The 18,212-nt window shown below is 54.7% G+C and overlaps 1 protein-coding gene across 3 annotated transcripts in view; it reads right to left on the bottom strand.

Moving 5' to 3' along the window:
* MIDEAS (mitotic deacetylase associated SANT domain protein) overlaps positions 1-10,356 on the bottom strand; it is a 75,983-nt gene extending 65,627 nt beyond the window's left edge. For 2 of the 3 annotated variants that reach the window (XM_062181182.1, XM_062181185.1), the window contains exon 1: positions 10,238-10,356. The gene's annotated coding sequence lies outside the window, so the exon portion shown is untranslated. Of the gene's footprint in view, positions 1-6,060; positions 6,431-10,237 lie in introns of all 3 variants that reach the window. The other variant, XM_062181183.1, reaches the window with a different exon arrangement.
* Positions 10,357-18,212: the final 7,856 nt, after the last annotated feature.

Here is an 18,212-nt window from a genome sequence, read left to right as displayed (position 1 = left end):
CCCTTACAGTTGGCCAATTTCAAATCAATTTAACATTTACGGAGACCTTCCCATGTGCCGTATGCTGCACAGAAGCACAGCACCCGTTTGGATCAAGGACATAGCTTGCTCCTCCCCCAGCTTTGGGGACACATCCTCCTCCGGTTTCTGGCCTTTCTCACCACTGGATCCTCCTCAGTCTCCATTGCTACCTGTTAACTGCACCCCTTCAATGCTGAGCCCCTCACTCCTCTGTGTTCTCCGTGGGGGATGTCGTCGGCGTCCCGAGCTCTAACTGCCTTCTGTGTGCCGGCGATCCCCACATCCGGCCCCGCGGTGTCTGACGGACACAGGGCTCAACAGGAAGTAATCCAGTCTGTCTCCCTCTGTCTTGAAGCCGCAGCGGTTTTCACTTAAAGGATATTTGCTTGAAGCGGCTGGGTTAGAGTTAGCATGCATGGAAGTTGTCTGGGGTAGGCAACCACAGCCCCCTGCCATCACATGGGGATCTCCTGCCCTGCCTGATGTCTAGCTGCCCACTGGATATCTTCCTCAGATGTCCCATAGGCACCACCAACCCCAGCCTCCTGGTTGCACTACACTTTAGATTGGACCTCCATACCTGTCAACCCTGCCCCCACCCTGACACCTTGGCAACCAAGCATCTCCCTTCCTCCCCCTCCCCCAAAAAGCAACTTCTCTGGCTCAGACTGGCTTCATCCGCCCCAGCCACTGCACTGACCTCCTCACTGGTCTCTTTGCAGCACGGCAAGGTAAGCCACAAGTCTCAGCTGCTCTGCTTCCGAATCAGCTCCCTACTAATGCACCTGGGAAAGCAGCAGAAGATGGCAACGTGCTTGGGCCCTCCATGTGGGACACTCGGGTGGAGATCTGGGCTACCGGCTTCAGCCTTGACCAGCCCCAGCCATTACAGCCATTTGGGGACTGAACCAGCACATGAAAGTTCTCTCTCTCTCCCTCTCTCTCTCTGTCACTCTGCCTTTTGAACAAACAAATCAATCTTAGCAAAGGAGGAAAGAAGGAAGGGAGGAAGGGAGGAGGGGAGGGAGGAACGAAGGAATCGTGATACTGTCTGTCTGTCTGTCCCTCTCTCTCTCTCTCTCTCTCTCTCTCACACACACACACACACACACACATTCTAGTCTTCAGTAGTTCCCTATTGTCTTCAAGAGACAACCCTCTTAGCTAGGGCAGATGTTTGGCCTGGTGGTCAAGACACTGCATCCCACATCAGAATACTTGGGTTCAATCCCCCACTCTGGCTCCTGACTCCAGCATCCTAGTGAAGACTACGTAACGGCTCAACGGATGGGTCTCCCACATGGGAGACGTGGACTGAGTTCCTGGTTCCCAGCTTTGCTCCCAGCCCAGCCATAGCGCTTGCATTCATGTGGGGAGAGTGAACCAGCAGATGCAAGCTCTCTTTCTCTCCCTCTCAAATAAAAAATAAACAAAACCAAAATCATCCTCTTGGGTGACAGGAGCGGCGGCCCTAGGGCCTGAGCTCTGCCGGTGCCTGGCGGGTGGCACCACAGGGCCACCGCACTTGCAGTTCCCAGAGCACACCACATTGTGCAGCACCCAGGCCTCGCCCGGGCTGCTGCCTGTGTCTCTCAGGGTTTCTCTCAACAACTCCAGGGAGCCTCTCCTTCATTCATCCCACAGCATCCAAGGCCGGGACCATGCAAGGCACAGAGGCCACTCTAGATCTTCCCCGAGGCTTCTCTTCCCTGGCCCCGGCAGAGTGGCCGGTCCCTCCTCCGCACTTGCACACTGACCTTTGTAGCACTTCACTGCTCTTGGCTTGGGCGCCTGTCTGTCTTCCTTGCAGAGCACAAGAGCCTGGAGCTTCTTTATCTTCGCATCCTGAGTCCCAAGCAGAGCCAGGCCCCCAGCTTAACAAACGCATGTGGCATGAGTGAATGACAGCACCTCAGACACCACGAGAGAGGGCCAGGTGACCACTGCTGCAGCTGTAGCCACGACGGAGGAAGTAAATCCTACATGCCACCTGGGTAAGGTAACACAGCCTCCTTCAAAGACGGTACCAGAGAGGCCGGCATTGTGGCATAGCAGGTTAAGCCGCCACCTGCAACACCAGTGTCCCATGTGGGCACCAGTTTGTGTCCAGGCTGCTTCACTTCTGATCCAGCTCCCTGCTAATGACCTGGAAAAAGCATCGGAGGATGGCCCAAGTGTTTGGGCTCCTGCCATCCACGTGGGAGACCCAGATGAAGCTTCTGGCTCCTGGCTTTGGCCTGGCCCAGCCCAGGCTGTTGCAACCATTTGGGGAGTAAATCAGCAGTGGAAGATCTCTCTCTCTCTCCCTCTCTCTCTCTCTCTCTCTAACTCTGACTTTCAAATAAATAAATAAGTATTTTTTAAAAATGGTTACAAAAATCCTGAGTCTTTCTACCCCTTTTAGTGCAGGTGGAAGTGGGGGGTCCACAAGTGGCTACTGGCTTCCAAGTTGCCTGTGCACAAGCTGTTGGGAAGCCACAAGGGAAGCAGACACAGATTCATGCTGAGAGATTCCTTGCAGGTCGCCTGCAATAAGGAAGTGAGGAGAGGAGAGGACAAGGGACAGAGAGGACAAGGGCCTTAGGGCCAAGTGTCCACTACACATATGGGCACTGCCCTCTTCCAGGCCCACACCAAGCATAAGCTTCCCTCTGCAGCCTTGAGTGACACAACTGCAGTTCACAACTTACCCCATGAGCCGCCTCGCCGTGCCACCCTGGCCAGGCACTCAACCTTGCACAACCTCATGCGGTTATTTCCTAACTCACAGCACTCATGATCTTCCCATGAAGCACATGACAGGGGATCTCTTAGTATGTTTTTGTAACATACGAAAATTCAAATGGTCAAGCTTAGCAGAATGAGAGGCAGAGAGGGAGGGAGGGAGGGAGGAGAGGAGGGAAAGGAGGGAGGGGGACGGGAAAAAAAAAAAAAAAAACAGAACAGAATAGAACAAGAAAAAATAACCTGCAGTTCTATTCAGAGGCGAGCCCTGAACCTGCTGCCTGCTGCCTGCGGGACATCTCAGCGCAAACATCTCAGCACGCTGAGTGAGGCTGCGTCTTCCACACACACAGCTCCCACTTCGTCTGGTGCTCCCCTTGGACGCTGTGCCCTCTGGAACCGGGGGAACCTACCTGTCCAAGCCAGGGCGCCTGGCGTCTACCTGGTACCTGCTAAAGGACTTCCGAAATCATCCTAATTGCACCTTACACACTCGCTTTAGAATCTGAGCCCCAGAAAATTCTACTCTAGCAAATTCCATCCTCCCTGGACAGATCCCCCTGCAGTCAGCTCTTCCCAGCAGATAGGGCCAGGGAGACCAGCAGCTGGGCTGCCAGCCTCCTGGGGGGAAGGAGCATGCAGGACGCGCTCTGCACCCTCCCTGGCCTCACCCTGTGCTGCGAGCAGGGCGGCTGTCCCATAAAGTCCCGTGGCGGCAGCTGGCTCCACATATTCCAGCTGCCCAAGAGGTGCCACGTCTGTGCTCCTGGGCCTTCTGTGTCTCTTGGGAACTGGATGGGGAAGCGGAAGTGGTTCCTGTCTTCTGCTCAGCCCATGTTCTGCACTTAGAACAAACGAAGTAACCATGTTGCCAACGGGGTCCAGTTAGAAGGCTCTGGGGACTCAAGAGGCTGACAGCAATTCAGATCAAAAAGCACTGCCAGGAGGGAGTGGAAGGGGAAGAGATCTACTACATACACACGCTGGCTCCTCTGCAACACTTCCTCTCCTCGCCCAGTTTTGGGGTTGTGTTTTTTGCTTTATTTTTGTCTGCTTTTTCTTTTTCCCTTTAAAAATAAAAAGTATTCATTTGGAAGGCAGACCTAGACAGAGACAGGTCTTCCATTTGTTGGCTCACTTCCCAAATGCCCGCAACAGCCAGGGCTGATCTAGGACAGAACCAGGAGGCCAGAACTCCATCTGGGTCCCCGCCATGGGGGCTCAACTACCTGAGTCGCCGGCCGCTGCCTCTCAGGGCGCGCACTGCAGGCAGCTGGAACTGGAAGCAGAGCCGAGACCTGAACCGGGAACTGCAATAAGGGACGCGGGTTTCCCAAGCAGTGGCTTAGCTCCTGGGTTTTCTTTGTCTCTCTCTCTCTCTCTTTTTTTTTTTTAATTTTTGTATACAGTCTTGAAGGGTTTACAAACAGCCGTGCAGGGATGGATGACCGTGATGACGAAGCGGTCACCGCAGGGGGCGGTGGAAAAGCAATGCGGGTTTGTGCCCGACTCTTCACTCGACAGCGGTGAGACGGGAGACAAGTGACCCTGTTTCTGAGCCGCAGCTGAAGTGACAGAGGCAGCGCGGTTTTCCTTCCTTGTCTGAAATCCTTCCACGCAGGCTCACAGGGGCAGTACGTGCACTTACCGAAAACCCTGGGCTAGACAACGACAGATCTAACATCCTACCCTGTACCAGAAGTCTTGTGAAACAGCAGAGCCTAGAAAATACAACTTATTGGGGCCAGCGCTATGGCGTAGCAGGTAAATCTGCTGCCTGCAGTGCCAGCAGCCCATACGGGTGCCGGTTCTTACCCCAGCTACTCCAGCTCTCTGCTATGGCCTGGGAAAGCAGTAGAGGATGGCCCAGATCCTTGGGCCCCTGTACCCACGTGGGAGACCCAGAGGAAGCTCCTGGCTCCTGGCTTCAGATCAGCCCAGCTCATGCTTTGCAGCCATTTGAGGAGTGAACCAGCAGATAGAAGATCTCTCTGTCTCTGTAACTCTGCCTTTCAAAGAAATAAATAAATCTTAAAAAAAAAAAAAAAACTTATTTAATTCAGCTAATACATAACATTTCAGAAATAGTTTTCTATGTGAATCCTAGTTTCCCTTGTATGTTCATAAAGAATTTTTAATTAAAAGTGAATTCAAGGGGCCGGCATTGTGGCGTAGCAGATAAAGCAACAGCCCACAATGCCTGAATCCCATATAGGTGCCAGTTTCAGTCCCAGCTGCTCTACTTCTGATTCAGCTCACTGTTAATGGCCTAGGAAACCAGTGGAAGATGGCCCAAGTCCTTGGGCCCTGCAACCACATGGGAGCCCCAGACGAATCTCCTGGCTCCTGGCTTCGGACCTGCCCAGCTCTGGCTGTGGCAGTCATTCGGCAAGTGAACTAGCAGATGGAAGATCTCTCTCTCTCTCTCTCTCTCTCTCTCTCTCTCTCTCTCTCTCCCCCTGTCAACTCTGCTTTTCAAATATTCAAATATTCAAAAAAAGTGAATACAACATATTAACTGTAGCATCATGTATAGTCACAGAAACTATGAATAACCCAAATGCTATTCAAAAGGAGACTAAAATAAATTATGAGATTTTCATGTAGTGGAACAGAATTAAACCACTGGGAAAAACGATGCCCATTTACACATACTGAGAGAGAACGATCTCCAAGATGTCGCTAAGTGAAAGACACAGGTGCAGAGCAAGAATGCAGCTCACAGGGTAGACTCTATGGTGTGTGAATATCATCTTGATTTAAAAAGAAAGAACACACATTACAAGGCCAAGCTGTGACTAAGAAGCATGAGAACTCGGGGCCGGCGCTGTGGCGCAGTGGGTTAAGGCCCTGGCATGAGGCGCCGGCATCCCATATGGGCACCAGTTCTAGTCCCGGCTGCTCCTCTTCCGATCCAGCTCTCTGCTATGGCCTGGGATAGCAGCGGAGGATGGCCCAAGTCCTTGGGCCCCTGTACCCACGTTGGGGACCCGGAGGAAGCTCCTGGCTCCTGGCTTCGGATCGGCGCAGCTCTGGCCGTTGCGGCCATCTGGGGAGTGAACCAGTGGATGGAAGACCTTTCTCTCTGTCTCTGCCTTTCTGTAACTCTGTCCTTCAAAATTAAATAAAATAAATCTTAAAAAAAGAAGAAGCAGCACCATGAGAAGTGGGTGGAGGCAACAGAATCCTCATCCAAAAATCAGTGCAAGGATTTACCCAGCCTCAGTTCTACAGTTTCACCTGTTTGGGCACAACAAACCAGGCTGGAAACATCTCTTCACCCTCCTTGCACGTCCCGTCTGAGGCTGGTCCTACCTCCTTTGCCCGCCAGGCCAATGCAGACAATAAGTCCTCTTCCTTCAAAACTGAGGCCTCGTGGGACAGGTCAATGGGGTTCACATCAGGTCAAGAAGGAGCCAGGCCGACCCCTGGGGAAAGAGGTGCTGGGAAATGGAGCAAAACAGTGAAGTCAAAGCAGGGAGGAGCCCGGGAGAGGCCAGCGGGTCAGAGGAGGCCGAGCGGCTTGGGTAGAACGTTCAGATGGTCCTCGGTGCCCGGCGTCCGTGTGTGTCTGTGCACAAGTGGACGAAATACGATGGCTACTGCCACTTGTATCATCGTCATCATCACCACCACCACCACCATCAAACATTTCCCGGGATTGGCTATGAGCAGAGCGCTGCTCCTGTGAATACAAAGATATGCAAAATAGAGGCTTCCAGTTTAGTTGAAAAGCGATAGTAATACTTTTCCCCCACCAAGGGCACACTTTAGGAGCTGAACAAAGGGTGTTATGGAGGCCATGGCCCGAAGGAGGTTTTCTCAATACAGGGCACCAGTGGATGTTGCTGGAGTCCCCTGGGGAGGCCCACAGGGTGGGCAAGAGGAAATTCAAGAGGAAGGGACCACGGAGAGAGCTGGAGGGGAGCAAGACGAAGCCACACAGAAGGGAGGGTGGCGGAGGCATTCCAGGCCTCCAGGGAAGCATGGGAGGCAGGACTACCTGCCACCTGTGGTTTGGCCAAACACACAGACGGGTCACTGGGTCAGGGCTGAGGAGTAGGGCAGGCAAGCAGCAGAGGCCAGACCCCTGTGGGGAAGGCCCTGACGACCAGCCTAGACACTGATCCTCACCCTGCAGACAGTGGGGAGCCATTGAAGGTTGTTGAGCAGGAGGGTGACCCTTGCAAACAGGCATTTAAAGCGAGATTACAGAGCAGCCCTTTATCTGAGGCTTATTCAAAGCCCTGTGTGTATTTCAAGAGCCACTTGAGACAGAAAGTCGTGCTGCACTTGCCCCGTGTCATGTAGGCGAGGAAAAGGAAGGTTTAAGGATCTCACAAAGAGATGCTTCAGTGAGAAGAGACACAGAGGGGGCGGGGTACGTTCCACAGATGCACACTCCTGTGGGGCGGACAGAACCGCCAGCCATGGCGTCTGGAAGCCTGCAGCGCCTTCCTGCACGCCGGGACGCCCTCTTTAGCAACCTGGGGATATTCTGCTGCCTTCTTTGGAGCTGAGTTGTGACGTCAGATCACTGAGTTGCAGGCTGGGGAGTGAGGCAGCCACGAGGAGGCAGATGAAGAGAATAGAGATATCAGGCCTGGACTGCACAAAAGGCCATCCTAATCCCCACCACCACCCGCTCCAGGCCTCTTCTCTGGCCCTCTGGGGGCCACCTGAGGGTCTCTGCCAGAGCTGCTGAGCTCCTGACTTACCTACAGCTGTTTGTTCCTCCTAGAACAATAAAACGATTTTTTATGTCCTGTCGAGTTCTGCCTCAGAGCTTTTTCAGCATTGCTCCTAATTGTGCATGGGGTGGGGGGAGGCACTGGGCGGCAGCTACCAGCCATAAATCAGCCTTTGCCCAAGGTGGGCGAGGAAGTCAGGATGAAGCCTCTGGTCTTCAACTGGACTGCAGGGCAAGCTCTGAGTGCAGAGGCCTGGCCTTGCCAGCCAGGGAAAGGGCCCGAGTTCGCACAGCCATCTGCCAGGCTGAACTGAAGATGTGGGTGGTGACTGCTCCCTAACTCCACAGGAGCTCAGCTTGCTTCCTTCCCCAGCTTTTGCAAGGTGCCACTCCTCATCGCTCTCCCAGCCACGTGCCAGGGGTCTCTGGGCACCTTCAGACTCTGTAAGCTCTATGTGGACAAGAAGGATTGCAACTCATAGCTCCCTTTGCTTTGGGCATAGAAGACGACGCACCCCTCTCCTGCCACTCAACACTAGTACGGGCTCCAGAAGGCCCTCGCTCAAGCAGTCCTGGTCAGTGAAGCAGCTAGCCAGGGCCTTGAGGGTCAAGTTCAGTAAAGACCTGAATGTCCTCAAGGCTGGGGGCTGTGCAAGCTGTGCTGACCCCTACTGCCCTGGTGCTTGTCCTCAACCTCGTTCCCGACTGTCCTCAAGTCTCTGGAAACGCATGGGTCCCTGTTAGGAACTGTGCCTTAATGTTGGCATCTGACAAATGGTCGCTGTGTCAGTAACGGGCAGCTGGCACAGGGCTGCAAAACAGCGTCTGCCGCCCAGATGAAGACTGGGTGTGTGGCTGGAGAGCAGGGCAGGCATGGAGGAGCCCCAGCGTGCCCGCCGCTCTGAGCACACAGGCTGCCTGTGCACAGCTGTAGGGCGGTGCCACTGGGTCACCAAGCAACCCGGCAGGGCCGAGCGCTGCCCTGCGAGTTTGTCTGCCTAGGACAGGGCGAGAGCACACGGAGCGTGGGGGACGTGGGGAGGACGGCCCTGCGTAAGCCCGGCTCGCACTTCCCGACTGAGTTGTAAACCCCTCTACTACAGGCAGCCGCCCGGGAAGCCCTCCAGGAAGAGCTGGGCTCCCTTCCTGCAGGGCACGTGAGGGCCCACAGCACTGGCCATGCTGCACGCCTTGCTCAGGAAGCTGGCCCAGGGGCTCCTCTGGAGAAAACGTCCATGAGTCACTTCCTCACCAGCCTTGCCCCTGCCCCAGACACCGTCACAGAGTCTCAAAGCCGCAGCCAAGAATACAAGGAGTTAGGACCCGCCCACGGAGTTTCTGCAGATGATAACTTCAAGGGTTGAAGTTTAGCCGGCCAGCTCGGTCCCACATGGTCTGTCTGCGAGCTCTCTTTAGGAGGGAGGCCCCGGTGCAGACTCCCCTGCATTTTTGCTCAATCACACAGCTTTCCGGTTGAGGGAGGGTAACACCCATCTCCTAGCTCCTTTTCCTGCTGACGTCACCCCACGTTTTTCTCCGGACACAAATAAGGGTACAGTTCCTGGGTTAGTGTTCACGCTACCCAAGGTAGGAAAGAGTGGTGGGATCCTGCCGTCCGGAGGCGTTCAGCAGGCTGTCAAAGGTGGAGGACAGAAGCAAGGAAATCAAACACCTCGCTAAGAGGAAAGGGCACAGAGAACTTGGAGCCTGCAGCCTGGGCCCAGATCTGCCCTGGACATGGGCAACGCAAAGCTGCGTTTCGTTCGCCACCACTAACGTCTTGCACAACAGCCTGTGTATAAACATCCACGCCAACAATGCCCGACTGTGCAATCACGCCGTAATTACAGGCCGCCAGGGAGCTGCTGCTAGCAACTGCACCACTCTGCCTCCAGACAGCCCATCCCGGAGTCTCCAGGCTCCGACGCACAATTCCAGCGCACACCGACGTGGCCGGGCCGTCGCCGCCGCCACCGCGGCGTCCAGGCCAGGGCGCGCGGCCCGCCAGCCCGGGCTCGCTCTGCAGGGATGTCACGAACTTCCCAGCTGCGCCACGAGGCTCCCCCAGGGCGGCGGGAACTACCGCCGGGGCTCCCCGGCACAGCCTGCAGCCCCACGGTTTTAGGAAACACGCACACACACACACACGCACGCACGCGATGCCACGGAGTCCGGTGCAAGCGGCTCTTCGAGTTTTATATAGAAAACACTCCCATCTGTACGTGGGCGCGCTGACAGTTTTTATGGCTACATTGCAAAGTGTTAGGCCTTAGCCATTACGGTCGGCTCCGGGCGGGGTGGGGGAGGGGGCTTGGGGGGGTTACGCGGTGGGGGTGCGAGGGCGGCTAGGGTTCTGTTTTCTCGAAGCGCCTCGGGTTGTTTTTCCCAAACTTCTGAGTTGCTCCGCTCCGCGACACAGGAGGGCCGAGCAAATAAAAGTGGGGGGGAAAGTTCCTTTAACTTCCTTCCCGCGACCTCGCGGAGGGCTGCGCAGAGGAAGCACCAGGCGGGGGCCGGGGGGCGGCTGCGGCCAGCCTGCGGGGAGCGGGGCACGCTCCAGACCCAGGCCCCGGGAAGCCCCTTCCCCGCACCGCTCCCCTCGCAAGCCGCGCCCGGAGCGAGCCCGGCTGCAGCCCCTGGGCTGCTTTAGGTCCCGCGGTAGGACCAGCGGCGACACAGGGGCGCAGCCGGCGGCCCCCGACTCCCCTGCAGCGCCCGGCCCGGCCCGGCCCGGCCCGGTCCGCCACATCCCCCACCCGCGACCCCGGCGGCGCGACGAGGGGCGCACAGCCCGCGGCTCACCTGCGCGCTGGATCCGGGGTGGGGTGGCTCGGAGGGCCGCGGGGCGCAGCAGAGCGCGGCCCGCAGGCTCAAACTTTGTTGCTGTCGGGACGGCTCAGTCGTCACTTCCTCGCCGAGCGGGCGGCGCGGCCCGGCTGTGACCCAGCAGCTCGCGCGGCGGCGCGCGGGGCCCTGCAGCCGCCCGCCCCGCCCACGCCCGCGCCCCCGGCTCCGCGCCCGGGGGCCCCCGGCGCCGGCTCCGGGCTGGCCGCGCCCTCAGCTGCGGGAGCCCGCGACCGGGCTGCACCCCCGCGCCCGTGGGGAAGTGCGGTCGGTCGGAGGCGCCGCGCTGAGCCCTGCTCTCCGGCGGGTCGGGAAGGTGGGGTTAGGAGCCCCGGAGACTTAGCTCGGGGGAGCCCAGGGCAGCCGGAGTTCCAGGAAAAGCACACACAAAGGGGTGGGGGGAGAGAGAAGAAACAAAGTTGTTGTTTGGTATTGGGGCCAGAAATCCCGTGGGGACGCGGTGCCTGCCGAGTTTTCCGGGCTCCTGCCAGAGCTGGGCCTTCACACGCGGGTCCCCAGCCCCTGCCTCCCCTGCACAGGTCCCCCCGGGGCTGAGGGCGCAGGGCGCCTACCGCGCGCCGCGCTTCGGGGGACCTCTTGGAGCTGCAAAGCCGCGTGCGTCCGCCTCCCCCCGCGCCCGCGAGCTCCTGCTCTTCGGGGCGCTCAGTCCCGGGAGGACCCCACGCTCGGGCCTGATGCGTTCCCGGGTCAGCGCCGGCCGAAAGTGGGTTGGCAGGGAGGGTGGAGTCCTGGGAAGTGGAGCTTCAGGCCGTAGCCATGCTGAAATGTGTGCAGGCCCCAACCAAATGCCTTTGCTCTCGGAGTTGAAAATGACAACAAAGGGCCACCTTTTGGGTTTCTGTAAGTAGCTGGCGCTTAGCTAATCGGCGGTGCTCAAGGAAGAATTCCGGATCCCGGAAGGCTGGGAAGAAAATGGGGCTAGCCTTTGCTGTGTCGGTTGTTTTGTTTTGAAAGCGCGCATTGGAAACTGCAGCGGAGGGCTTTCGTAACAGAAACTTTAGCCGCCTTGTAGCCTGGCGTGGAAAACAGGGACCTTTAAAAGGTGGCTCAAAAGCCTCAGCGAGGGCTCCACAATTTTCCCTTTAAGTGCTGCTTCTGCCAGCGCATTGCTCAGATGAAATCTCTACCTTTTTTTTTTTTTTTTTTTGCTACAGCACAGCCAACTGTAGACAAGAGTGCAGGCTTTGTCAAGGAAAGGTGGGTGTTACATGGGCGGGAAAATGACATCTGGGAACCGGTCCCCAGGTCTGCTTCTTCAGACCTCCTGGGAAGCTGCATTGGGGAATGAGATCCAGCCTCCCCTAGCAACGGGAAATCCTCCACGTGCGCTGGTTCTCACTTCTCCCGGACACTAATGGCACATTATGAAGACAAAATGTGTGATGTAAGAAAAATAACACGGCTTTGAGAAATAAATGCATGATTAGGTCCAGCAATTAGAAAGCGCTGACGTTTGTGTGACAGCACACCGTGATGGGGAGAGGGAGGAGACAGAAGTGATTCCTTGGTGCATTGTGCTTAAGGCAGCCAAGGAGGAGAGCTGGTGGTGCTGCCCGGGATCCATCCGCTAAAACAAGAGCAGAGGATTTCTTTGTTCAATATTGTGATTCCAAATCCTCAGGCACACTTTCATGAATATTCAGTATTTCTGCATGCCCAGGAGTCATTAGCATACAGTGTGGATGTGGGAAGGCCTGACACGTACACACACGTACACACACACACACTGCCTTCGCTCTGTGTAGGGAGGCATTTGCTGGAGTACCGGGGCAGGATGTGGAGGACGTGGTAGACAGCCTGTGAGACGGCCCTTGCCAACCATCTCTGCCTCTTGGAATTTACTTCCTGGTGTAATGCCATCTCCTTATGTGGAGGCTGGAGTCATCAACTCGATTCTAACAACACAGAACACGGCCAGAGTGATGCGATGTCACTTCTGAGACTCAGCTATTGAAAACACAGGAGCTTGGGTGATGTCTTGCACTCTCTCTTGGATCGGTCACTGAGGGGAGAAGCCAATGGCCATGTCCTAAGGCAGCCAGTGCAAACAGAGGGAGTCCTGGCCACCACCATGAACTTGGAAAGGGATCCCACTCCACACACCAATCAGACCTGCCAACGAAGCCTTCAACCCCAGGCAACAGCTTGACTACAACCTTATGAGACTACTTGAGGATCTGGCGCTGTGGTGTAGTGGATAAAGCCACCGCCTGCAGGGCCGGCATTCCATATGGGCACGTGTTCGAGTCCCAGCTGCTCCACTTCAGACCCAGCTCTCTGCTATGGCCTGGGAAAGCAGTGGAAGATGGCCCAAGTGCTTCAGCCCTTGCATTCACATGGGAGACACGGAAGAAGCTCCTTGTTCAGATTGGCCCAGCTCCTGCGGTTGTGGCAGATGGAAGACTTCTCTTTCTCTACCCCTGCCTCTCTGTAACTCTGCCTTTCAAATAAATAAATTAAAAAAAAAAAAAAAAAGACCTCTTGATGCAGAGGTACCCAGCTAAGCTTCCTGCATCCCTGACCCACCGTAACTGGGAGGTGATAGATGTTTGTTGTCTTGAGTGGCTGTGTTTGCCGGGAATTTGCTACTACTATCAAGCCCTGTAACAGAGAAATCACTGGCGGCCCGAATGCCAACTCCATGGGTCGTTCCTGATTCCCACAGAAGCAAAAAGTTTGGCAGGTAAATCCCAAGAACAGGAGGTCTGGCTCAAACTCCTGCAGAACAAGCAGACTGCTGCCCGGTCCGATGCAGCCCTGTGTTGGGTGTCACCTACCTGGCAGCTCATGCTGGAGGCTTTATGTCCCAGGAACCCACATCTGTCCAGGTATCTTCTGCCTCCTGGGGCAATTACCCCGATCCCTGAGGTCTGCACACAACCAGAAGTCAGGCCCTGGTCCTGGAAGGAGAGCGCGAAAGAGGGGGCTTCACCTCTGGCAGCCAGAAGGGGGAGGTGACTTTGGTGGAGAGGTCTAAAAGCTGGAAAGAAAGGCTTCTGTCCTGCAGGAGAACAGCAAACCGTGGGCTGCCCCTGATAAGAATCATGTCTGTGGCCAGCGCTGTGGCATAGTGGGTAAAGCTGCTGCCTGCAGTGCCAGCATCCCATATGGGTGCCTGTTAGAGTCCCGGCTGCTCTACTTCCGATCTAGTTCTCTGCTATGGCCTGGGAGGGCAGTGGAAGATGGCCCAAGTGCTTGGGTCCTGTACCCACATGGGAGACCCGGAAGAAGCTCCTGGCTCCTGGCTTCAGATCTGCCCAGCTCCAGCCATTGTGGCCATTTGGGGAGTGACAGCAGATGGAAGACTTTCTCTCTCTCTCTCTCTCTCTGCCTCTCTGTAACTCTGCCTTTCAAATAAATAAATAAATCTTTAAAAAGAAAAAGAATCACATCCACACTGCTTCCAGAACAAGGCAGAATATTCTGTGCATTTGACAGTGTCTTTCGGCATGGTTTTCTCTCTGCTGGAACAAATTATTTACTTTTAAAATAGAAAGCAAAGTTTTAGGAAGCAGGAGAGCTGTCAGCCTCCTTTATCGCTGACCAGGGCAGGCATCTACTTGCAGCAGCCCCGTGGCCCCACCCCTCAGCCAATCCTGCACAAGTCGGCAGTTATAGAAGCGCTTTCTGTGTTCTCTCCAGAGACACTGGGCTCCGGGTTTTCTCATGTGCAGTGGCCACAGCTGCTGTGTTGCCATGCCGTCATCCGGTTGCTATGACTTGTGAGGTTGTGAATGTGCCAGAACGTGAATCTATTAATTTAACAGGAACTAGGCTCAGCACATATATTCCTTGTTAGGTCATCTGCTTTGCTACCTAAACCACATCCAATGTGTTCAGCAATGGGCATGTTTCCTAGAGACCGACTTTGCAAAAATGCCAAATGTTCCAAATTTTGAGTCTGCACAGGCAGTGCAGACTGGGGAAGGCATCAAGCATTCTAGCACAGCGATGAAAACAAGTCTGTTGAGGAAAAAAAACAATGGAGGGAGGGAAATGGTTAAAGTCTTCAACCTCTGTGCATTTAGGGCCTCCCTGCAGGTGGCAGAGGTACTCACTCCTAGGATTCCCTCCCTGAGCCCAGGTTGCTCCCTGGTAAGTTCTGAGCTCTCCCACACCAGACATGCTGTGTGCAACACTGAGGGAGCCATCCATCCTTTTTGACCTTGTGGAGCACACAGACAGGCATTTTTCATTCACTCTTTGAATTCAGCCTCACTGAGTGGGTAGTCGCTGTGCTCTGGATGCAAACATGAAAAGGACAGCTTCTCCCTAGCAGGAGGGAAGGACACAGAAACTCCAGTGCACCAGGAGAGGTATTGAGTTAGAGCTTTGCATGGGCATTCTGACAAAGAAGGAAGCAAGTCTGTCTGTCTGGGGAGAAGGGTTAGGGGTTACCACCAGTACGTGTCTTTTAAAAAAAAGTATCATGTTAAAAATTATGTGTTAGTACATTAAGTAATAATAAGTATTATATTGTGTGGCATTGGTTTCCTTTGTGTACGGTTTATATGTATATTTGCAGGCAGTCAGAATGTAAGATATATTTCCTACACTCAAGCAAAGGAGTGTGAAAGTTCTGGGTTTCAAGGCATTTTAGTCCCATTTGTGTTACTTAACAAAATATCTGAGGCCGGCACCTGGGGCGGTGGGGGGGGGGGGGGGTGGCGTGGGAAAGCTGGATGCTTCACACGGTGCTAGGAAGTAGAAAGCAAAGTAGCCACGTGCAGACTGTGAGACCTAACTCACCCCCCAGAGACCAGCATTAATGCCTTCTGAGGGCCATGGCCCTGTGACCTAACCTCCTTCCCCAAGGCCACAGTGGAAACCAAGTTTCTAACACAAGAATGTTTTGGGGATGTGCTAAGTCTTATCCGAACCACAGCAGACGGTGATACATAAGCACCCCACACCGAGGGCCCCTGGTGGGCTGGGATGCTGTTGCCCCGGCGTATAATCAAAGAAACTGGCCCTGACTTAGAAGTTTTTCCAGATCCCTCCTTAGGAAGCCAGAGTCTGGGCCTGAATGCTGGGCTCCCTGCATCCTCTCTTCACATAGCAGACAGGTGCCTTCACCCCAAGTGCTGAGATCAGCTCCAAGGCACAGAAAACTCCACCCCCATTCCAGCCAGCTGCCCGGGGACACCGGAGAGAGAGGTCAGAAGTGGGCCGTGCTTTTTCTCCGTTCCAAGTCTCAGGTGGGATTGGGGGTGGTGCATTACCTGCAGGCTCTCACCTGGCTCCCCATGGGGAATTCTGAGAGAAGCTGCATCCAAGATTGTTTTACAGCAAATCAGGGGCAGCCGCATCAAAGTGAACCTGGAGCTCAAACTGGAATCGGAAGAGAGCAGCTCTGGGTGCCCACAGTTCATGCATTGCACGGGCATCACATGGGGAGCCAGCAGCCCCCTGTGACTTCCCTGGCGGGGTGAGGTGATGCTGCAGCAGGTTCAAGAGAGGAGCAAGGTCTGAACTGGAGGAGAAGATGAGCACCAGCTACAAGGGAGAGAAGTTGTTACTGGGGCAGGAGTTGGCTTAGCTGAAGAATGGATCGCAAAGTTTGCCCAGCCCAGTGGCAGAGGGCTGGAGTGAAGAAAAGGGGCTGTTGTTGTGGGACAGCGAGGTGAGCTGCCACCTGCAATGCCACTATCCCATATGAGCGCCAATTCAAGGTCAGGCTGCTCTGCTTCTTTTTTTTTTTTTTTTTCTTTTTTGACAGGCAGAGTGGACAGTGAGAGAGAGAGACAGAGAGAAAGGTCCTCCTTTTTGCCGTTGGTTCACCCTCCAATGGCCGCTGTGGCTGACGCGCTGCAGCCGGCACACTGCGCTGATCCGATGGCAGGAGCCAGGTGCTTCTCCTGGTCTCCCATGGGGTGCAGGGCCCAAGCACGTGGGCCATCCTCCACTGCACTCCCTGGCCACAGCAGAGAGCTGGCCTGGAAGAGGGGCAACCGGGACAGGATCGGTGCCCCGACCGGGACTAGAACCCGGTGTGCCGGCGCAACAAGGCAGAGGATTAGCCTGTTGAGCCGCAGCGCCGGCCCAGGCTGCTCTGCTTCTAATCCAGCTCCCTGCTAATGTGCCTGCTGCTGGCTTCAGCCTGGCCCAGCACTGGCTGTTGTGGCCATCTGGGGAGAAACCAGCAAATGGAAGATCTCTCTCTGTCTGTCTCTCTCTTTGTCTCTGTGACCCCGAATTTCAAATAACCAAATAAATCTTAAAAAACAAAAGCAGTGAGGAGAAACCTAGAGAATGGTGTAGCAGGGGATAGGGTGTGGTGGTTAGAATCAGGGATTCAGGACAGCTTGGCTTCCAGTCCCATTGCTGGCACATGCTGTTTGCATTTGGACAGGTGGTTTTTCCTTTCTGTGTCTGATTTATAAAACGAGGAGAATGGTAACAGTTGTACAAAGCTACCTCAAAAAGTTCGTGGAGAGGCTGGCACTGTGGTGTAAAAAAAGACTTATTTATTTATTTGAGAGGCAGAGTTACAGTCAGAGAGAGAGAGAGAGACAGAGAGAGAGGTCTTCCATCTGCTGGTTCACTCCCCAAATTCATGCAACAGCCAGAGCTGGGCCAATCCAAAGCCAGGAACCAAGAGCTTATTCTGGGTCTCCCACATGGGTACAGTGGCCCAAGGACTTAGGCCATCCTCTACTGCCTTCCCAGGCCACCAGCAGGGAGCTGGACTGGAAGTGGAGGAAGCCAGGACTCAAACCAGCACCTGTGTGGGGTGCTGGCATAGCAGGCAAAGGCCTAACCCACTAGACCACAGCGCAGGCCCCCTCGGGCCATCTTACACTGATTTCCCAGACACCTCAGCTGGGAGCGGGATCGTAAGTGGAGCAGTCGGGACTCCAACCGGAGCTCATATGGGATGTTGGTGTCACAGAGGAAGGCTCAACAAGCTATGTAAGAACTTAGTCCTGGAATTCAATATATTTTTGCCCCAAAATAAACTTCTAATCCCATTTTCCAGGAGTTTAAATACATATATGTGTGCACATGCACACACACATAGGAGAGAGAGAGCACTACTGGCCACTTGCTCACTCCTCAAATGACAAGGCCAGGCTGGCGCTGAAGCCAGGATCCAGGAACAAAATCTGGCTCTCCTACATGGGTGGCAAGAACCCAGTTACTTGAACCGTCACTACTACTTCCTAAGCTCTGCATTAGCGGGAAGCTGGAGTTAGGAGCCGGAGCCAGGAATTGAACCTCCCTACTACGGAATAGGGATGTCAATGGTTACACTAAATGCCTGCTCATCCATGCACTTTTTTGAAGTACCCTGCTATGGTTTGAATAAGATTTGCCTGCGAAACTCATGTGGCTGTTACACCCCAACCATTAGGTAAAGGTAACAAAAGTGGAAACAACCCAGTTATGGTGATCAGAAGTGGACTAATGGGAGGTCCTCAAGCCACTGGGGGCTTGCTCTTGGAGGGAAGTTCTTCTGAGAGGATTGGTCACACAAGCCTGAGTCAAACCCAGTGTTCTCTGTCCACTTCCTGGCTTGCCGTGGGATTGCTCCTCTGCACACGTTCTGTCAGTGGCCTCGCCAAACAGCCAGGCACATGGGCCCCACCCCAATCTTGGACTGTGAACCTCCAAAACATGAGAGAAAATAAACCTCCTTTCATAAGAAGCTGTGTCTGGGATTTAGTTGTGATGAGAAGATGACTAATAATGGCCTCATACATACTTGATAAGGTTGTTATGAGAATGAGTCTGTAAAGCTCTTACATTTAAGGATTCTGTGTGCATCAGTTTACATGAATAAATCATTCACCGACCAAAAGAGTTCCATACGGATATCACATGACTCCAAGATCCCCAAATAGGACTCTCAGTTAAAAATTCCCCCAAACATCAGCCAACGGGGAAGACTGGATCAGACACAGACTGTATA

Source organism: Lepus europaeus, chromosome 22 (assembly GCF_033115175.1).
Source record: "Lepus europaeus isolate LE1 chromosome 22, mLepTim1.pri, whole genome shotgun sequence".
Classification (NCBI taxonomy): Eukaryota; Metazoa; Chordata; class Mammalia; order Lagomorpha; family Leporidae; genus Lepus; species Lepus europaeus.
The sequence above is the reverse complement of the archived record's forward strand: the minus strand, read 5'-3'. Positions and strand labels throughout refer to the sequence as shown.